This window comes from Salminus brasiliensis, chromosome 2 (assembly GCF_030463535.1).
Source record: "Salminus brasiliensis chromosome 2, fSalBra1.hap2, whole genome shotgun sequence".
Lineage (NCBI taxonomy): Eukaryota > Metazoa > Chordata > Actinopteri > Characiformes > Bryconidae > Salminus > Salminus brasiliensis.
In genome coordinates this window covers 30,180,301-30,201,386 of record NC_132879.1, presented here as the reverse complement: position 1 = coordinate 30,201,386, position 21,086 = coordinate 30,180,301, and positions in this window count along the sequence as shown.

The window sequence follows — 21,086 nt, the reverse complement described above, 5'->3', positions numbered from 1 at the left end:
CCTCCTGAATGGAAACCGACTGATCTGCTTCATCTTCTTTATAAGGGCCTGCTCAGGACTTTTAGGAGTGGCGTTTGCATGGTTGCTGAAAACGGCTGATTTCATGATTCTGTGATGAAAACAACAAAACAACTGTGACCACTTCAAAAATACTACCACTGCAGAAAGTATGAGCACTGTGATCTGTAGTTCAAGAACATTGCCCACCTGGCCTGTCCAAACCAGGAAGGGGTGAACTGGCTCCATTGACCATAAAGGCTTTTGTTTGATATCACAGTGGAGAAATCCGAGAAAGACTTACATAGTTTATGTGCCCTCAGTCTGATGCAGAGCTGCTGAAAGGGAGCATGCTTCAGTAAAATGTTCCGAATATAATACCTGCCTCGGAGTTAAAGAAGGCATGTAAAATGCTATTGATGACAGATGGTATAAAAATCAGCTTTACAGAAATCCAGGTCCAGACACCTAGTGAGCAAGCCAAGGGCGACTGTGGCAAGGAAAAACTCCCTAAATGCATTAGGAAGAAACCTTGAGAGGAACCAAGACTCAAAAGGAGAACCCATCCTCCTCTAGTCGACACTAGATAGCAAGCCAATAACATCTAACAGCACTCTGCCAGCCTGACCTTCTGATCACCTACTGGTTTCAAACTCACCTACTGGTCTCATACTCACCTGTATGCCATCTCCAGCAATCAGCACACACTGTGTGAACACTTACTAGAGTCTCTAGGCATCTGGCTCAGGGCCAGTGTTCAGTGTTTCTGGGGCTGATTTCAGCTCTGCATTTCACACTGGCAATATTTTGGGGTGTATGCCAATGCGTAGATGAGGCCTACGCCATGCGATGTTTCTCTCATCCAGGCCGGGTGTCTTAGCTAGTCTTCTAGCCTGGAAATTCAGTAACTGTGAAAAAAAGAGAAGTAGTGTAAGATACACACAGAAATAATCATATCTACAGTTGTTACTGGTTTGCTTTCATTGGAAAAAATCAACTACAAACTTAATTATATTTTATTAAAAATGTAACATCAGATACCAAGAACCCTGGTTCACTATTTTAGAATCTTGTATTTTTGAGATGCACTAGTGTGTGCTACAATTCCCCTTCTGTACCTCACTGCTGAGTCAAATGGCGTCCATCTCCTTTCCTATTAGGATCAGTCAGAATAGACAGACATATTAAAGCTAATATGAATCAGCACATTAACAGACTGATGAAACAGACTGAACACTTCAAGAAGCTCTTCTATCATCTGATGCATGAAGTGATTAGTGAGAACAGAGAAAGGAGCTTTTATTGAAGCTTTGGTTTGATATTTGATATCTGATAAATCAGAGAAAGACTTACATAGTGTATGTGCCCTCAGTGATGGAGAGCTGCTGAAGGGGAGCACGCTTAGGTAAAACGTTCCGAACATAAAACCCGTACTCCTGACGGAAGACCACACAGAGAACAAAACAGACTGAAAACAGTCTACACTGCATCCGTATGGTGGTCCTAATTTGGATATAAAAAAAGAGACTGTATGAGAACTCCTGGGAAAGTACCACTGCAAGAAAAAGGGCTGGTCATCCTGATTGTCTCACGATCCATTTCCAGATCTGCAGATCAGTTATACATCAAATGCTTCCTTCTTTATATTAAACGTTCAATCTGTCAATCTGATCAATCAGTTACTGAACATACAGTGAATTATAGGTACTTTGGAGTCTTTACTCACCCCCGCACCAGTGCAGAAATAAACCATAAACAGCAGAAATACTGCAAACACACACAGCAGAGTTCAGACATTCATTTAAACGACTGCATTTAAATCATCTGTAAAGTGGAGTCTCCAACTGTCTGGAACATCTGGAAGAACCTCATTCTTGGGGTCACTGACCTTCATTTTCCCTCCTGAATGTTAAACTGCTCCTCTGCTTCATCTTCTTTATTAGGGCCTGCTCAGGTCTTTCATGAAGGGCTTTTTCAAGGTAGCTGAAAACGATGATTTCATGATTCTGTAATGAAAACAAAAAACAACCATGACCACTTCAAAAACACTACTACTGCAGAAACTGAGCACTGTGATCTTCTTATTGGAAAACCTGATGAGTTACCTGAACTCAAATTGTTTGATGAAGCCAATTGCCTAAACCATTTCAGTTCAATGAGTTTTAATTACTCTGCTAATGTTCATATTATTTTTTAATATTTTCAACTGGATTGCAGGGGAGAACAATGAGAATCGTAATCCAGCACAGTTTACTGATCTCTCTGCTCTACCAATCCTAAACTACTGAACAACTAATAGGTTTATAAAGCTTTACTTCAGCAGGAACAAGGATGAACAGCACAAAACAACAGCTCACCACATAGGAGAAGGTAGTCTGGAGGAATGAATTTACAATGAGGGTGAGGGAATGGGGGGCAGGCCCACTGTGCAAATAGATGGTGCCAGAAGCCAATGGGAAAGGTGTGAGTTTTACTCATCAAGGTTGTACAAAAACATAAGACACTCTCTAAAGGTCTCCATATTTCACTGGATCAACTCAATTCAGTCAGTCAGCCAGTATAATTTAACTGAATAAATTCCCCTTAACCAAATGATCGTGTTTGGTGACCACCAGCGCTATACATTTCTATACCAGGGTAATGGCGTGCAGAAATGTGCTGGAATTGCTGCTGCCGAGCTCTGTGCTCGTTTTTGTAGCAGGGAATTTATGGAGCTGGTTGGCGATGATCTTAATCTGCAACTGTCAGCTATCTTACCTAATTAGACATTGTGTGTCTTGTTGATAATTATGTTTTACACACACATACCTTTTTATTACGACTTTTGGCAGAAATGTGTGAACTTACATTACTTCATTCTCAACAGGCCATACCCTGTTTCATGGTGACAACAGCCAACTTGAAGGCAAGACATGTGCAGTTCACACTTAACTTTACAAAGTCCTTTAAACAGCAGTTTTGCCACTTCTGACCAAACGAGAAGAAAAACCCCTCAAGCTTCACCCTTTCAACGTTAGGTACTCATGAGACGGCAGTGTAGGACATGCAATAGCATTCTACAGAATAACGGTGCTCTCCTAATAGTACAGATCTCTCGGGAAACATTAAGTACAGGGAATATTGAACTGCTCATCTAATATGGATGTGAAACTCAGACGTTTGATAGTAGTTTAATTTGTAATTCTGGTCTGCTGAAAACAAACAAAAAAAATGTCACTGTTGTACAGGTACAGGGTGCTTGGTTGTAAAATGGCTGCAACGTCCGCCCTCTACTGCGCATGCGAGATGCAATGCTTCTTCACTAACCTACAGCACCAAAGATGCACAATCCAGTGTATGCGGAGCTTAAAACACGTGTATAGTGGAAAGCCAGCAGCAAAACATTAGAGATCAGCAGAATTTCACCTGTACCTGTAATTTCACCTTTACACGTGTCGTTAAGCTTTAGAAAGCAGAGGAATATCCTTCACACAAGGCTTTAAATATGCTGAGAATCGCCTAGCCTCGACGATGATGGCGAAGAGGCAAAAATCTGTATTTCTTTTCACCTAGTTGTAAAGACTAATTCAAGACCAACACATTCAACTCCCTCGACCTAGAAGATTTTTAATTAACGGGAACAAAAGTAAGTTTGAAACAAACTATTTCATTTCACACCGCGACGTCCGTCCTCTACTGCGCATGCGAGGTGTGCAACGACCGCCGTTTGGCCATCAAGCAGTCAGACACAAGGCTCGCTTTCCACTCTGTTTATTCTGAAAACCTGAAAGATTTTATAGTGTGTTCATCTTCTCTTGTCTTAGACGGCTGCAGACCACACAAGCGTCCATCTCAGAGCTCTCACTCGTCTGAGCTTTCAGTATTTCTTTTAACAGAGCAATTTTCATAGTACCATAACATGCACGAGATCGTATAGTTTGTTCACATCATAAAAATGTCCAAAACTACAGAGAAAAGCGTTTTTTTCTTATTGCACAATGAACAAACTGCAGACCAAATACAAACCCCACTTAGAGCTGCGTCTTCCGAACACTATCTCAAATGCACTGCATCCCATTCTTGCTTGGGATTTTGTTCTCATTTGCTAAAGTACTAAGGGCAGCACCTTTGGCCAGTCAAGGCCAGTGGATTGCAAGACCCGCTTTAATGGTGCCATTTGCCTTTTCTCCTGCCCCTGCACTGGCCGGGTGGTAGCTGCAATGCTTTTTCATGTTGATGCCCAGGGCAGTAGTTAGCTGCTTTTTGGATGAAGGGGGTGCCATCATCACTCGAAACACACTTGGGAAGGCCCCACCTAGGAATAATCTCAGTTAGTAAGCTTTTGGTTACAGCTTGCGCGCCTTGCTTGCTTGTGGCAAATGCCTCAACCCATTTCGAGAACATGCATAAACAGAAGGTATCTTTTTCCTTCAGCTAGTGTCAGTTCGACAAAATCAATTTGCCAGTGTTGAAATGGTTCAGTTGCTGGTGGATGTCCAGCTTGCTGTGCTGGGCCAGCTGTGGCTCCTCTGCATGTGTGCTGTGCACACACCAGACAGGCTGAGCAAAAATTTTGTGTGAGTCTTCTAGCATACCAGTGCTGCTGCATTGCTTCTACTATCCCCCCTTTGCTCATATGGCTACGCCCATGAGCAATCTTTATCAGCCCCACCATGTGGTAGGCACGGCTTACCAGAGGGGGTGTGGGTCATGGCTTTGAGTGTGGTGGGAGACCGGAGTGGAGGGTGTCGGTGTCACTTTTCTCTCCCCGGAGTCCGCCATCTGTGCTAGATCTGGGTAGATCCGAGATTGTGATCCCTCTGGTGGTGGTGGTGATGAAGGGCTCTGCTGAGCCTGTGGAGATCCAGCTGCTTCTGCTGCCACTGAGGAGCTGTCACGGGGTTGCTGGCTTCCCTGTTGCTGCGGAGGAGGAGCTGGTGGGGCAGAGTCGAGGTCAGGATCAGCCACTCTAAAGGCACACAATATTAGAGCATCCCCTCTCCCCCTGCTTCTTCCTAGTCTCTCTCTCTCTCAATTGCTTCATATTTTATTTAAAATGTTTACTATATAACATCAGAAACCAAGAATCCTGGTTCACTATTTTAGAATCCTGTAGTTTTGAGATGCACTAGTGTGTGCTACAAATGCCCTTAATGAACAACATTTAGTATAAAATCATTTAATTTGTGGTTTATTTTCAGGCTTATGTCTGCATTGATTTGTTCTGTACCTCACTGGTGTTCATAAATCTGTTGAGTCCAATGGCGTCCATCTCCTTTCCTATTAGGATCAGTCAGAATAGACAGACATAATAAAGCTAATATGAATCAGAACATTAACAGACTGATGAAACAGACTGAACACTTCTAAAAGCTCTTCTATCATCTGATGCATAAAGTGATTAGTGAGAACAGAAAGGAGCTTCCATAGAAGCTTTGGTTTGATATTTGATAAATCAGAGAAAGACTTACATAGTTTATGTGCCCTCAGTGATTCAGAGCTGCTGAAGGGGAGCCCCACGGAGAACAAAACAGACTGAAAACAGTTGACACCGCATCCGTATGGTGGTCCTAATTTGGATATAAAAAGAGACTGTATGAGAACTCCTGGGAAAGTACCGCTGCAAGTAAAAGGGCTGATTATCCTGATTGTCTCACGATCCATTTCCAGATCTGCAGATCAGTTATACATCAAATGCTTCCTTCTTTATATTAAACCTTCAATCTGATCAATCAGTTACTGAACATACAGTGAATCAGCAGGAACAAGGATGAACAAAATCCACCTTTGATTGTTTTCAACACTAAAATCAAGCAGCTGCAGCACAAAACAACAGCTCACCACATAGGAGAAGGTAGTGTGGAGGAATGAATTTACAATGAGGGTGAGGGAATGGGGGGCAGGCCCACTGTGCAAATAGATGGTGCCAGAAGCCAATGGGAAAGGTGTGAGTTTTACTCATCAAGGTTGTACAAAAACATAAGACACTCTCTAAAGGTCTCCATATTTCACTGGATCAACTCAATTCAGTCAGTCAGCCAGTATAATTCAACTGAATAAATTCCCCTTAACCAAATGATCGTGTTTGGTGACCACCAGCGCTATACATTTCTATACCAGGGTAATGGCGTGCAGAAATGTGCTGGAATTGCTGCTGCCGAGCTCTGTGCTCGTTTTTGTAGCAGGGAATATATGGAGCTGGTTGGCGATGATCTTAATCTGCAACTGTCAGCTATCTTACCTAATTAGACATTGTGTGTCTTGTTGATAATTATGTTTTACACACACATACCTTTTTATTATGACTTTTGGCAGAAATGTGTGAACTTACATTACTTCATTCTCAACAGGCCATACCCTGTTTCATGGTGACAACAGCCAACTTGAAGGCAAGACATGTGCAGTTCACACTTAACTTTACAAAGTCCTTTAAACAGCAGTTTTGCCACTTCTGACCAAACGAGAAGAAAAACCCCTCAAGCTTCACCCTTTCAGCGTTAGGTACTCATGAGACGGCAGTGTAGGACATGCAATAGCATTCTACAGAATAACGGTGCTCTCCTAATAGTACAGATCTCTCGGGAAACATTAAGTACGGGGAATATTGAACTGCTCATCTAGTATGGATGTGAAACTCAGATGTTTGATAGTAGTTTTATTTGCAATTCTGAAATTTTGTGCTGAAAACCAAAAAAAAAATGTCACTGTTGTACAGGGTGCTTTGTTGAATTTAAAATCGTTTCATAGAAATACACTTGAGAGTAACAGTAATAGTTCTAAAACTAGTTTAAGTTAACTTTATCCTATGTAATTAGTTTTAAAGTGTATTCTTTTTTACTGCAGGTAAAATGGCTGCAACGTCCGCCCTCTACTGTGCATGCAAGATTCAATGCTTATTCACAAACCTACAGCACCAAAGATGCACAATCCAGTGTATGCGGCATTTAAAACACGTGTATAGTGGAAAGCCAGCACCAAACCATTACAGATCAGCATATGTTGCATTTAGAACTTGTTAAAATCTCAGAACTGTAATTTCACCTTGACACGTGTCGTTAAGCATTAGAAAGCAGAGGAATATCCTTCACACAAGTCTTTAAATATGCTGAGAATTGCCTAGCCTCGACGATGATTGCGAAGAGGCACAAATCTGTATTTGTTTTCACCTATTTGTAAAGACTAATTCCAGAACAACACATTCAACTCCCTCAACCTAAAGGATTTTTAAGTAACAGGAACAAAAGTAAGTTTTAAACAAACTCTATTTCATTTTATACTGCGACGTCCGTCCTCTACTGTGCATGCGAGGTGTGTAACGACCACCGTTTGGCCATCAAGCAGTCAGACACAAGGCTCGCTTTCCACTCTGTTTATTCTGAAAACCTGAAAGATTTTAGAGTGTGTTCATCTTCTCTTGTCTTAGACGGCTGCAGACCACACATGCGTCCATCTCAGAGCTCTCACTCATCTAAGCTTACAGTATTTCTTTTAACACAGCAATTTTCATAGTACCATAACAGGCACGAGATTGTATAGTTTGTTCACATAAAAATTCCAAAACTACAGAGAAAAGTGAACATTTTTTCTGCACAATGAACAAACTGCAGAACAAATACAAAAAAACCCCACTTGCCGCTGCGTGGCTAGCAGCAGCAAAATGCACTGCACATTTTTGGAGGGAACAGATTTTGTAGTGTGTTAATTCTCTCTTGTCTTAGAGGGCCGCAGAGCACACAAGCTGAACATCTAAAATAAACGAAATGAGCAGAAATGAGAGGTCTATCCATTTCTACAATTCGACTTTGCTGCCGAGAACAAGTTCAGGCCAGCCACCTTGCCACCATGGCTCAGCCAGCCGACGCACACGTCCGAGCAGCAGTTCGATAAAAGCAGCATTCACAAGCTCAACTACACTCAGAGAAATCAACCACCTGCTCATACAATGCGTCAGAACAACGTCGTAAAGAACCAATAACGAAATTCAATTAAATTATGTATTAATGAGGAACCTCAGCAGCTACCCACCGTCCATCCCAGAGCTCTCACCCATCTGATGGAGGCACGGCAGCAACAGAGACACAGTCCACAGCGACGTCACAGCAAACGAAGAAAAGCTCCCAAAAACTGCAACCCTCTTTTTTTATATAAAGACATAAATGACTATTTAAATTGGTCCTGAACCCTTTTTCCAAAAATAGGGTCATTTTGGTGAAACTCAAACAGAAATTTTATTAACTGTTTAATTTAACTTTAATGATACAGGTGCAATGCTTTCTCCCCAACCTACAGAACCAAAGACCATTATAAATCAGCATATTCAAAAACATTGCTGAACATATAATGGTTCTTGGTAATTCCATATAGCAACCAGGGACATATGACCATAATAGACTTTAGGGGCTGCAAACAAAGATCTTGGGCAGCAGAGTTCTCCACAAAAAATATCATATTGTGGTCAGCGGTGAAAGAAGTGAGGCCTCTCAACTGCCTTCAGTTTCAGAACTCTAAAAGCAAAAAGATTTAAAGTATGTTCACAGCAGATCTGAACCTTTTCTGAAAGACGATTGTTAGTGAAAAAAACAAGGAGGAGAGCCCGCAGAGTAGTGGCAGTAATAAGTGGACAGAAAAGAAAGACAACGTTTTATCTTTAAAATGTTTGTGAAGTCGCAGAAGGCAGAAATATATTTTTTCCAAAAAACTGACAAACCACAAACAGTCAATCCCGTCGAGCCTTTAAATAGGCTAGGATATGAATTTTCTTCACAATCGAGGTGAAGAGGAAAAATCTGTTTTTCGTCAGCCTTGGTGTGTAGACAAGTTACATAAAATACATACAACTACCTAAACCTGACAGATTTTCTTTCCATGCTTGAGAACAACAAAACATTTTAAACAATCGTCATGTCATTCAATCCTGCGATGTCCGCCCTCTACTGCACATGCGAGGTGCTGTGCTGATTCACAAACATACAGCACCAAACATGCGCAAACCAGAATATACAGCACATCAAACACTGCTGTACTGGACAGCCAGCACCAGACCATTATAAATCAGTGTGACCAAGTGAAAGTCGGGACATGTATGGGTAGATTGAGTGAGTGGGGAGGTTTATGCATAAAACCCATGCTGGTTGAGATTTAGTAGCCTTCGCTGGGAGTCACGTTTTTGTTCTTTTTTGGGTTTCCCAAATGTATCCACAGAATAAATTTGATTGCTGAACTTATTTTGCACTTGGCAAGTAGACAAGTAATGGAGGGGGAGGACCCACACATTGTGCACTCACAAGTATACAGAGTCAGTGGGAAACTAATTCCCCCTGCTGTGCAGTGGCAGGACGGGGACAAATAGGCTCAAATGTAAAGAAGCCTTTCAGATCAGTTGGTGGGATAAAGTCCAGTGGTGAGTGTGAATTTGGGTGGAGATATACAATGTTTATTAGATACAGGCTCAATGGTAAGCCAAGTCAAGTCAAGAGGCTTTATTGTCATTTTAACTGTATACAGAGTGCACAGTGAAAGGAAACAAGGTTCCTTCAGGACCACGGAAATCACAGTTGGGAATGTTTGACTTTGATATTGTCTATCGCCCAGGAACGCAGAATGGCAACGCAGATGCCCTGTTTCCAAGCAGCATGTAGTATGCAGTGAATCAGCGGAAGAAATACTGGAGTTGACCACAATAGGTAGAGCCATACTAGTGGAGGCAAGGATGGCACAGAAAGAGCAACTTCCTGATGCTGAGCTATCCTTGGTCTTGTCCTTGCAAGACACTACCTGAGTTTTCTATGTCTCAGCTGCAGGTACTTCAGAAGACAGACCCAGTAATAGGATCATTCCTGGGATTCTGTAGAAGAGGAGAAAGACCTAATCAAGGGGAGCGCCAGCAACTTACAGCATCTGAGGTACAAGAACTTGTGTGACAATGAAACTGTGTGGTGGAAATGGAGATTATTTTATATAGGAAAACTGAGGATGTACACATGTGGCCATTAAAGCTAGTTTTACTTCCAGATCAGTTGAAGGACACCATATTGAAGCAGCTCCATAATAATTATTGGCACCAGGTTGTTGAATGCACCTGTACCTTGGTGAGGCGTCATTGCTACTGGCCCAATATGCACAGATATATTGAACATTGGTGTAAAATATGTGAAAGGTGTTGTATAGCCAAAGATGTACATGTTAAGTAAAAACATGTTAAGCAAAGTTCCAGATGGGAAGTCTCCAAGCCTCTGAACCTTTGCAGGTGCTTGCTACTGATTTCACTGTACTAGAACCCTCACAGGATGGAGGAGAAAACGTGATGATAAGGACTGATGTATTCTGACCAGAGAATGGTTTCATAAATATGGTGTGTTATCGTATGGTTGCTTTGCCGGGGTGTGGTATTAAAAAGAGCCGCACTACCTGGGAAATAGCCAATGTGAGATGTTCAATAGAACACTCCACAAACTTCTTTGTGTATAACACCACAGAGAGTCAGAGTACAGGATTTTCATCATATTTTTGGATGTTTGGTAGGACTCCAGGAGCCTTCCAGACTTCTAGGGCTGATGAAAGAACCCATGCTGACATCAGTGATGAACTAGGTGATGTACTATCATGAGGTCTTGCAACACGCATTTCCTTTGACAAGATCACGGCTGGCAGAAGTATGGTGCAAAAGGAAGCCGCAAAGTTGTGACTCCTCTGATGTAAGCGTGTTGATACCAGGTCAGTTGGTATATGTACAGAATCTGCAAAAAAGAGGTCGGAACAAAATCCAGGATGTGTGTACAAACATCAGTACAAATCAAGCAACAAAACAGCAGTCATGCCAATCAGTCACAGAGTCGTTGTAAATGACCCCAAGAGATTTTTATTATTTATTTCTTTATTTTTTGTTAATAAGCTTTGTGTGACTTGCATAGACTTCAGGAACCTAAAATAATGGACTTTTATTTTGAAGACTTTTGACGGTTATTGGTGAAAAGTAGATTCACGGTAGTAGAAGAAGCAAAATCTCCAGTACAAGTGCACATGTAGTGCTCAAGGACTGTTTTTTAAGCCCCCCATTTGAAGAGGCACAAGGTGTGTATAGTGAAAGTATATCACTAAAATAACTCATATATAGTCGATATATGCAGTATGCAGTAATAGTTGTTCGTAATTTGAAACTTGTCAGCCTTTTTGTTAAAGCTGGTAAAGGTACTGTGCACTGGGTCATTTACATGCAGTTGGACTGTGGATGAGTTTCAACACACTTAGGTAGGTGTACTGTACCTTTAGAGCTTTGGTTCGTGTTTATATCGGCCTACATACGTTATATGGTTAAAGCTAATCATATGAGAAAGTTGAAATAACAAAGCAGACATGGACAAGCTTCTCATGGTATTCTTTATTTCCTTTCGGCTCTTACGGTGGTTTACTGTAATCATTGCTCAGCTGACTTTGTGCAAAGGTTTCAAACAATAAATACTTCATGAACCATCAGTCAAGTCTCAAACCATAATTGAAATGGGGAATGCTACAGTAAGAGATTAGACTAAAACAACCCAACCTCTTGGTAAATCTGATAAAATGAGTAAACTTCAATATAAAACAAAATTGGCTAATGTTTTATGGCCACGTTGGTCTGTATTGTAAACACAGGTGAGATAAGCTAATAACGTACTTCCCACTAGCGGCTTTTTCAAAGACATTGTGTACACTGACTGAATGAGAAAATAAGCCTAGGTTAGTACGTTCAGTACGTTTGGTACATTAGTACTTCAGTACGTCTTTCATTCTGAACTAAATAGTCACAAATGTGAGAACACTTTTTAAACCCCCCAACAAAAACAGTCAGCGTCCATTGCAGTTTTAGAAGTATTTTTATGTTTTTGACAGTGCTTTGCATTTTTACATGCATTATGAACAGTTTTTCTATGAGTTTGACAGTGATAAATATTTTCATATGCATTATTAAAAGTATATTTAAGCATAATTAAACATATGTTGTAAAATGAAAGAAGATTTTTTTTATTGTCAATATAGATTATTTTTAAAATTAGTTTTGTTAAGATTGTCATCTAAAAGCTGTCAAAAACAAATGTTAATATATTCAATTTATAGTTTTTGTGATAAATTACACTTTTCAATATTTTCATTTTTAGTCTAATTTAGTTTTCCTGTCATTTGTAAACACAGGGAAGTTGTTTTGGGAAAACCTGTAAAAATTGTACCGTGTAACAACACAGTTTAACGGGACATGTCCTGTGGTCTGGGTATTTGGTAAGTGGATTGTGTCCTCTTCAATTCTGTTTAAGTCCTACACAGATGATTCAGGGGGTCTTCAGTGTCTTCATTATTCTCAGCTAGTTCATGGAAAGCTGCGGTTTACGGTTTCCGTAGTTACCAGAGTGTCTATGACGTCACAAAGGCGCATGTGTCCATGCTGCTCTAGTTGATGGTCAGAAGTTGGAGGAGCAGGACGCTCGTATAGACTCTCTCTGTTTACCCGGATCGGACGACCTCCTACAAAAGGTAAGATCCACATTTAAACCAGTTCAAATCAGAACCAGAACCGAATTCTTTCAGCAGCAGAAAAACACGACCCGGCTCTCAGAAGAAGCGCCTTCATATTTGACGAACCCTGAACCTACCGTTCAGTAAACATCATAGACTCTTCACCCTTTTAGAGACTTTTAGAGAGTGTCTTATGTTTTTGTACAACCTTGATGAGTAAAACTCACACCTTTCCCATTGGCTTCTGGCACCATCTATTTGCATACTGGGCCTGCCTCCCATTCCCTCACCATCATTGTAAATTCATTCCTCCAGACTACCTTCTCCTATGTGGTGAGCTGTTGCCTGTTTTGTGCTGCAGCTGCTTGGTTTTAGTGATGAAAATAATCAAAGGTGGATTTTGTTCATCCTTGTTTAGTTTAGGGTTTAGGGCTGGTAGAGCAGAGAGATCAGTAAACTGTGCTGGATTATGATTCTCATTGTTCTACTCTGCAATCCAGTTGAAAATTATTAAACATAATATCAACATAAGCAGAGTAATTAAAACTCACTTCCTTTAGTTACCTTCATAAAACACTTACCAGTTCCTAGTTTGTGTTCAGTTCAGTCCATGATGTAATTTAAACTTAAATAATGTTACAAAAGAAATGCTGTTGAACTTAAATTGCAATTGGCTTGATCAAACAATTTGAGTTCAGGTAACTCATCAGGTTTTCCAATAAGAAGATCACAGTGCTCACAGTTTCTGCAGTAGTAGTGTTTTTGTTGTGGTCATAGTTGTTTTTTTGTTTTCATCACAGAATCATGAAATCAGCCGTTTTCAGTAACCTTGAAAACGCACTTCATGAAAGTCCTGAGCAGGCCCTGATAAAGGAGATGAAGAAGAGCAGCAGTTTTCCATTCAGGAGGGAAAATGAAGGTCAGTGACAACAAGAATGAGGTTCTTCCAGATGTTCCAGACAGTTGGAGACTCCACTTTACAGATGATTTGAATGCAGTCATTTAAATGAATGTCTGAACTCTGCTGATGTGTGTGTTTGCAGAATTTGTGCTGGAATACTTTAATGAAAACCTCTGGTATGGTTTTCTGCTCTTCATGGTCTCTGTAATCGGAACTGCAACGTACTTCAGCACTGGTGCGGGGGTGAGTAAAGACTCCAAAGTACCTATAATTCACTGTATGTTCAGTAACTGAATAGATCAGATTGACTGAAGAAAGGCTTAATATAAAGAAGGAAGCATTTGACGTATAACTGATCTGCAGATCTGGAACTGGATCATCAGATGATCAGGATGATCAGCCCTTTTACTTGCAGCAGTACTTTTCCAGGAGTTCTCATACAGTGTCTTTTTATATCCAAATTAGGACCACCATACGGTTGCAGTGTTGGCTGTTTTCAGTCTTTTGTTCTCCGTATGGCTGATGTGGTCTGGGGCCTTCCGTCGGCGCCTTGTGATAGAGAGCCAAAAGCAGGAGTACGGGTATTATGTTCGAAACATTTTACTGAAGCGTGCTCCCCTTCAGCAGCTCTGCATCAGACTGAGGGCACATACACTATGTAAGTCTTTCTCTGACTAATCCACTGTGATATCAAACCAAAGCCTTTATGGAAGCTCCTTTCTCTGTTCTCACTAATCACTTTATGCATCAGATGATAGAAGAGCTTCTTGAAGTGTTCAGTCTGTTTCATCAGTCTGTTAATGTGCTGATTCATATTTTGGGGAGTAAATTGCATGGCTTTATGAGACCATATGTCTGTCTATTCTTTTTCAGTCCAGGGAAAGGTGAAGTTTAGACTGATCCTAATGGGACAGGAGATGGAAGCCATTGGACTCAGCAGATTTATGAACACCAGTGAGGTACAGAACAAATTAATGCAGACATAAATTAGCCTGAAAATAAACCACAAATTAAAAGATTTTATACTACATGTTATTCGTTAAGGGGAATTGTAGCACACATTAGTGCATCTCAAAAATACAATATTCTAAAATAGTGAACCAGGGTTCTTGGTATCTGATGTTACATTATTAATCAAATATAATTAAGTTTGTAGTTGATTTTTCAATGAAAGCAAACCAGTAACACCTGTAGATATGATGATTTTCTGTGTGTACCTTACACTACTTCTCTTTTTTAACAGTTACTGAATTGCCAGGGTAAAAGACTAGCCAAGACACTCGGCCTCAACTACCTGGATGAGAGAAACATCTCATGGCGTAGGCCTCATCTACGCATTGGCATACGCCCCAAAATATTGCCAGTGTAAAATGCAGAGCTGAAATCAGCCCCAGAAACTCTGAACACTGGCCCTGAGCCAGATGCTAGAGACTCTAGTAAGTGTTCACACAATGTGTGCTGATTGCTGGAGATGGCATACAGGTGAGTATGAGACCAGTAGGTGATCAGAAGATCAGGCTGGCAGAGTGCTGTTAGATGTTATTGGCTTGCTATCCAGTGTCGACCAGAGGAGGATGGGTTCCCCTTTTGAGTCTTGGTTCCTCTCAAGGTTTCTTCCTAATGCATTTAGGGAGTTTTTCCTTGCCACTGTCGCCCTTGGCTTGCTCACTAGGGGTCTGGACCTGGATTTCTGTAAAGCTGATTTTTATACCATCTGTCATCAATAGCATTTTACATGCCTTCTTTAACTCAGAGGCAGGTATTATGTTCTGAACATTTTACTGAAGCGTGCTCCCCTTCAGCATCTCTGCATCAGACTGAGGGCACATAAACTATGTAAGTCTTTCTCGGATTTCTCCACTGTGATATCAAACAAAAGCCTTTATGGTCAATGGAGCCAGTTCACCCCTTCCTGGTTTGTACAGGCCAGGTGGGCACTGTTCTTGAACTACAGATCACAGTGCTCATACTTTCTGCAGTAGTAGTATTTTTGAAGTGGTCATAGTTGTTTTGTTGTTTTCATCACAGAATCATGAAATCAGCCATTTTTAGCAACCTTGAAAACGCTCTTCATGAAAGTCCTGAGCAGGCCCTGATTAAGAAGATGAAGAAGACCAGTCGGTTTCCATTCAGGAGGGAAAATGATGGTCAGTGACAACAAGAATGAGGTTCTTCCAGATGTTCCAGACAGCTGGAGACTCCACTTTAAAGATGCAGTCGTTTAAATGAATGTCTGAACTCTGCTGATGTTTGTGTTTGCAGTATTTGTGCTGGAATACTTTCGTCAAAAACCTCTGGTATGGTTTTCTGCTCTTCATGGTCTTTGTAATCGGAACTGCAACGTACTTCAGCACTGGTGCGGGGGTGAGTAAAGACTCCAAAGTACCTATAATTCACTGTATGTTCAGTAACTGAATAGATCAGATTGACTGAAGAAAGGTTTAATATAAAGAAGGAAGCATTTGACGTATAACTGATCTGCAGATCTGGACCTGGATCATCAGATGATCAGGATGATCAGCCCTTTTACTTGCAGCGGTACTGTTCCAGGAGTTCTCATACAGTCTCTTTTTTTATATACAAATTAGGACCACCATGCGTTTGCAGTGTTGGCTGTTTTCAGTCTTTTCTTCATCATATGGCTGATGTGGTCTTTATGGTCAATGGAGCCAATTCACCCTGTCCTGGTTTGGACAGGCCAGGTGGGCACTGTTCTTGAACTACAGATCACAGTTCGCACAGTTATGCTCCACCTATATTTGCAGAACAGAAAGAGGATGTCCAGCAGTGGGTCGTCTCTTGGGTTACTGCCGTTTGGCCTGGCACTTCTATGACATCCCCTGTTTCCCACCACTGCAGTCAGGCAGGATCAGTCAGGCAGGATAATGCCCTGCAGTTGGGAACATCAAGGGTCATTCTTGGGAAGGGATTCCTACAAAGGCTAAACCCAGGGGTTCTAGTTCACGTGGGGAGTTCTGGGGATCCCCCAGCAAGAGCTTATGGAAGTGCTCTATTGCCACCATGACCCTAAATTGAATAACGTTACCAGAGAGAGTGCAACATCTTTTGCTCAGTTAGTAAATCATAATTTAAATAAAATATATTTAATGAGTTTTTCCTTGCCACTGTTGCCCTTGGCTTGTTCACTAGGGGTCTGGACCTGGATTTCTGTAAAGCTGATTTTTATAACATCTGTCATCAATAGCATTTTACATGCCTTCTTTAACTCAGAGGCACCGGAGAATGTTATTGATGCTGCACTAGCCAGGGCTTTCTGGTTGCTCCTGGTCTCATTAAACAGATCCCCCGTCTTGGAGTTGGTCCAGCAGACTCCGATACATGGGTTCTCAGCCTGCGAGTCTAGAATCCCTGTCTTTAGTGTCCTCGGAATACAGAGATGTCCAGGCGAACTTGAATTACAAGACGTCGCAGTTACCATGTGGGTGATCGTGAGTTGCTGGCTGTCAAACTGGCCTTAGAGGAGTGGTGGCACTGGCTCATTGGAGCCAGTCACCCCTTCCTGGTTTGGACAGGCCAAGTGGGCACTGTTCTTCACCCTGTTTGACATTGTATCTTCGTACACGTCTGGGTGGAACAATGCTGATGCTCTCTCTTGCCAGTAGGAGGCCTTCCCTAAGGAACAGCCGCCAGCAACCACAATCCCCAAGGCCCGCATAGCGTCTCCCATCCAGTTTGGGGTGGAAGCCACACTATGGTGGGCCCCTAGGAAGGATTCAGATCAGGGAGGTGGCACTTGTGATTGGCTGTGCTGCCATTAAAGACCAGGTGCTGCAGTTGGGGCACTTATTCCCCTTCACAGCACACCTGGTGGGTGGCGTGTACATTAAGGTTCCTGCGTAGCCGGTTCTGGTGGCCACGCTTGGACCAAGATTTATGGGCCTACGTGGCAGCTTGTTAGGTAAGTACCTGCAACAAGGATCCTGGAACCGAACCAGCAGGTTTGCTCCACCTGTTATACCATCCTCTCTGGCCCATGGTCTCATTTCTCCATAGACTTTTCCCAGGGGCATCACCATGATCTTGGTCATGGTTGACTACTTATCTAAGGCAAGCAAGTGTATTGCTCTGCCCACACTCCTGTCGGCCAGGGAGACTTAAGCATGTCTGAGCCTATGGGTTTGCTTGGGATGTGTTATCAGACAGGGCACCCCAATTTGACAGATGGTTTTGGGGGTCTTTTGCAGGTTACTGAAGGTGGAAGCAAGCCTCTCATCAGGTTTCCACCCCCAATCAAATGGCCAGACTTAGAGGGTCAATCAAGACCTACAGCACTTCCTACAGTGTCTGGCCCCCGCTAACCCCTCTTCCTGTTCAGAATGCCTGTTGTGGGTAGAGTACGCATACTACACCTCTTGACATTCATCCATGGGTATGTCCCAGTTTGAGTGCCAGTTTGGGTATGCTTCACCCATATTTGCAGAACAGAATAAGGATGTCCAGCAGTGGGTCGTCTCTTGGTTTGCTGCCGTTTGGCCTGGCGCTTCTATGACATTCCCTGTTTCCCACCATTGCATTCAGACAGGATCATGCGGTTGGGAACATCAAGGGTCATTCCTTGGAAAGGGAATATATTCCTATAAACACTAGACCCAGGGGTTCTAGTTCACCTGGGGAGTTCTGGGGATCCCCCAGCAACAGCTGATGGAAGTGCTCTATTGCCACCATGACCCTGAATTGAATAACGTTACCAGAGGGAGTGCAACACCTATTCCTCAGTTAGTAAATCATAATTTAAATAAAATACAGCCTAAATATTGCCAGGTTCCTACAGTCTTCTTTTATGAATGATGTTTTTAGATACACAGTGACTAAGATAGATATCTGACTCCTCACAAAATCATGTAGGTACACTTAATCAAGTACTAGCTAAGCTGATCAAAGTCACCCATATTAACCGATATTGCATCCGAAACTCTGGCTTTATGCAGGTTTACTGCATGTAAGACAAATTTTAACTGCTCCTTAACTTACAGTATATTTTTCCACAGTATTTACAGTCATTTAAAAGAAGGTTTAGCCCCAAAACAACAGTCACTAAAAGATTACGGTCCTCTGAATATTTCATTAGCTGTTATGCCTGGTCAGGTGTGGTAGGGAAAACAAGGAAACACTTGCAGGGATGGAGGATACAAGACTTTAATAAAGAACTGGGCAACATAAACAGAAATAGGGATCGCCCCAGGGAGAGTTGATAATGAGGGCCTGACATTAGCGTTCTTTTTGTTGTGTTTAATCCAGTGCTTGTGTGCACAGCAAAAGTTAGTTATTAAAATGAAATAAATATCAATAATATATTATTATAAATTAAATAGTAATAGTGCCATCTTACTGGAAATTGTTTCAAATGTCTGCATCAGTAAATTACTGAGATGTAAATGAAGTCATTCAGAGTGCTCTGACATGAAACATGCTCTTCTAAAATAACCTACAGGATTAAAATAGTTCATGGTGATGGTGACAAAAAACAGTCAGGAGAATGTATTGCCTCTAAAATCTATATCACTGGAAGTTGTGAAGCAGTGATGAATGTCACATAATGCTAGAGAGTGAGTTTACATTTTATATATTACAATATATTGTAATATATCTCCACACTATTATGCCAAGCGTAATATAAGATCCCCCACATCTAGTAGTTTTATTCATAGCCTTCCAGACTTTCATACAATGCGCCATCCAATGTTTCAGAATGAGATTGTATAGCCGAATGCTTAAAGAATAGTTTTTACACTCCTTTAGATAATGTGGCACCTCTAAGACTTGCTCAGCTCATGGTATAGTGGTGGCTGACTAAACTAGAAACATGGCTTGGAAACATAGTCTTATCGAATACAGAGGTGGCATGAATTGAGTGAGGCAGGCATGTGCAGAGTTGATGTGTTAGTAATAAGTTGATGTGTAAGTCTTTACCATTCTCATGATCAGGGCAGGTATATGTTAAAGCACAGATAGGCAGGTAGATGAAGGGCAGATTCAGACATCAGAAACATAACCAAAAACAAAGGTCCAAAACACAGAAGAGCTGTACAATGCTTAGGCTAATAACTAAGGGTAGGTAACAGACTTTTCAGCTACATTCTGAAAACAGTACTTAAACAGAGTCCTACTGAGTCTTCGGATGACTTTCAAGTGTTGTTCATAGGTGGAGGACAGACGCATTTTGCTTGGGCCATGTGCAAAACCAACTGAGGCCAGGAGGGGGAGCCATTGTTACAAGAAGAGCACCATCAGTTTCATGTTATCAGAAACAAGCAAGCCTCTTTTAACAATAATAAACTATTCTCCTAGTCACGGCTAAAAACTCTTCAACTAGCCAAGTCTTTATTACATCAGGGTTGGACTGCTGTAATGCCCTGCTGTCGGGTTGTTTTGCTTTGAGGCATCATGAGGAAAGAACATTATGGAAATACTGAAGCAACATCTCAAGACATCAGCCAGGAAGTTAAAGCTTGAATGCAAATAGGTCTTCCAAATGGACAATGACCCGAGCTATACTGCCAAACTGGTTACAAAGTGACTTAAGGGGAACAACGTCAGTGTTTTGGAGTGGCCATTAAAAATCTCAATCTTATCAAAAAAAAATATGGGCAAAGCTGAAAAGGCATGTGCGAGCAAGGTAGCCTACAAACATGCCTCAGTTACACCAGTTCGGTCAGGAGGAATGGGCCACAATTCCTGTCAACTATTGTGAGAAGCTTGTGGAAGGATATCCAAAATGTTTGACCCAAGTCATACAGTTTAAGGCCAATAGTACCAAATACTAATTAAATTTATTTAAACTTTTGACTTTTAGGAAAGTAATAGAAATTGCCTTAAAATCCCCCTCTCATTATTCTGGCATTTAGCAAATAGAAATCATTTTGGTAATCCTAATTGGCCTAAAATGGGAAATGTTTATTCTAAATTCATGTCAGACAGTGAGATAAAAATGCATGTGTGTCTTTTTATATAGTGTATGTAACCTTCTGGTTTCAACTGTATTACTGCATACTGCATATATCGACTATATATTAGTTTTTTTTTATATTTTAGTGATATACTTTCACACCATGTGCCTCTTCAAAAGGGGGCTTAATCATATATGCTGCACATGCACTTGTACTGAAGCTTTTGCTTTTTCCACTACCGCGACTCTACCTTCCATCAATAACCATCAAAGGTCTTCAAAATGAAAGTTATTTTTTTTTATATAAAAATGCAAAGTGGTAGGTTCCTAGTCTAAGCAATTCGCTTAGTATCTTATATTTACAACAAAAAAATAAATAATAGAAGTCTTGTAAGACCATTTAAACTCCCACCAAATTATTAGTGGTTTATGAAATTTAGCCTAATTAATCAATTTCACCCTTTAAAATAACCTTTTCTCTACAGGAGGTACAGAAAACTATCATACAGTTCATTTGTGTTATTATGCTTCCAGAAATACGACTAACCTTTGAACTGGACATTCCACCACAGAGTTTGTTGATATGTTGACCGTTTTTGTTTAGCCGTTTCTCTCCTAGAGATATTCTGGCTCTTCTTCTCATCCTTGTCACTAACAGTTTCTATGACCTTTCCAAGTCTCCACAGATTTCTTGGTAATGTTTTGGCGTGAGTGGTTTTAGATTACTGGGGCTGTTTGTTATACACAGTGAGTGAACGGCTGTTAACAATTGCTTTGGCTTCATAGAAGAAGGTCCATAGTGATGCATCATTGAGT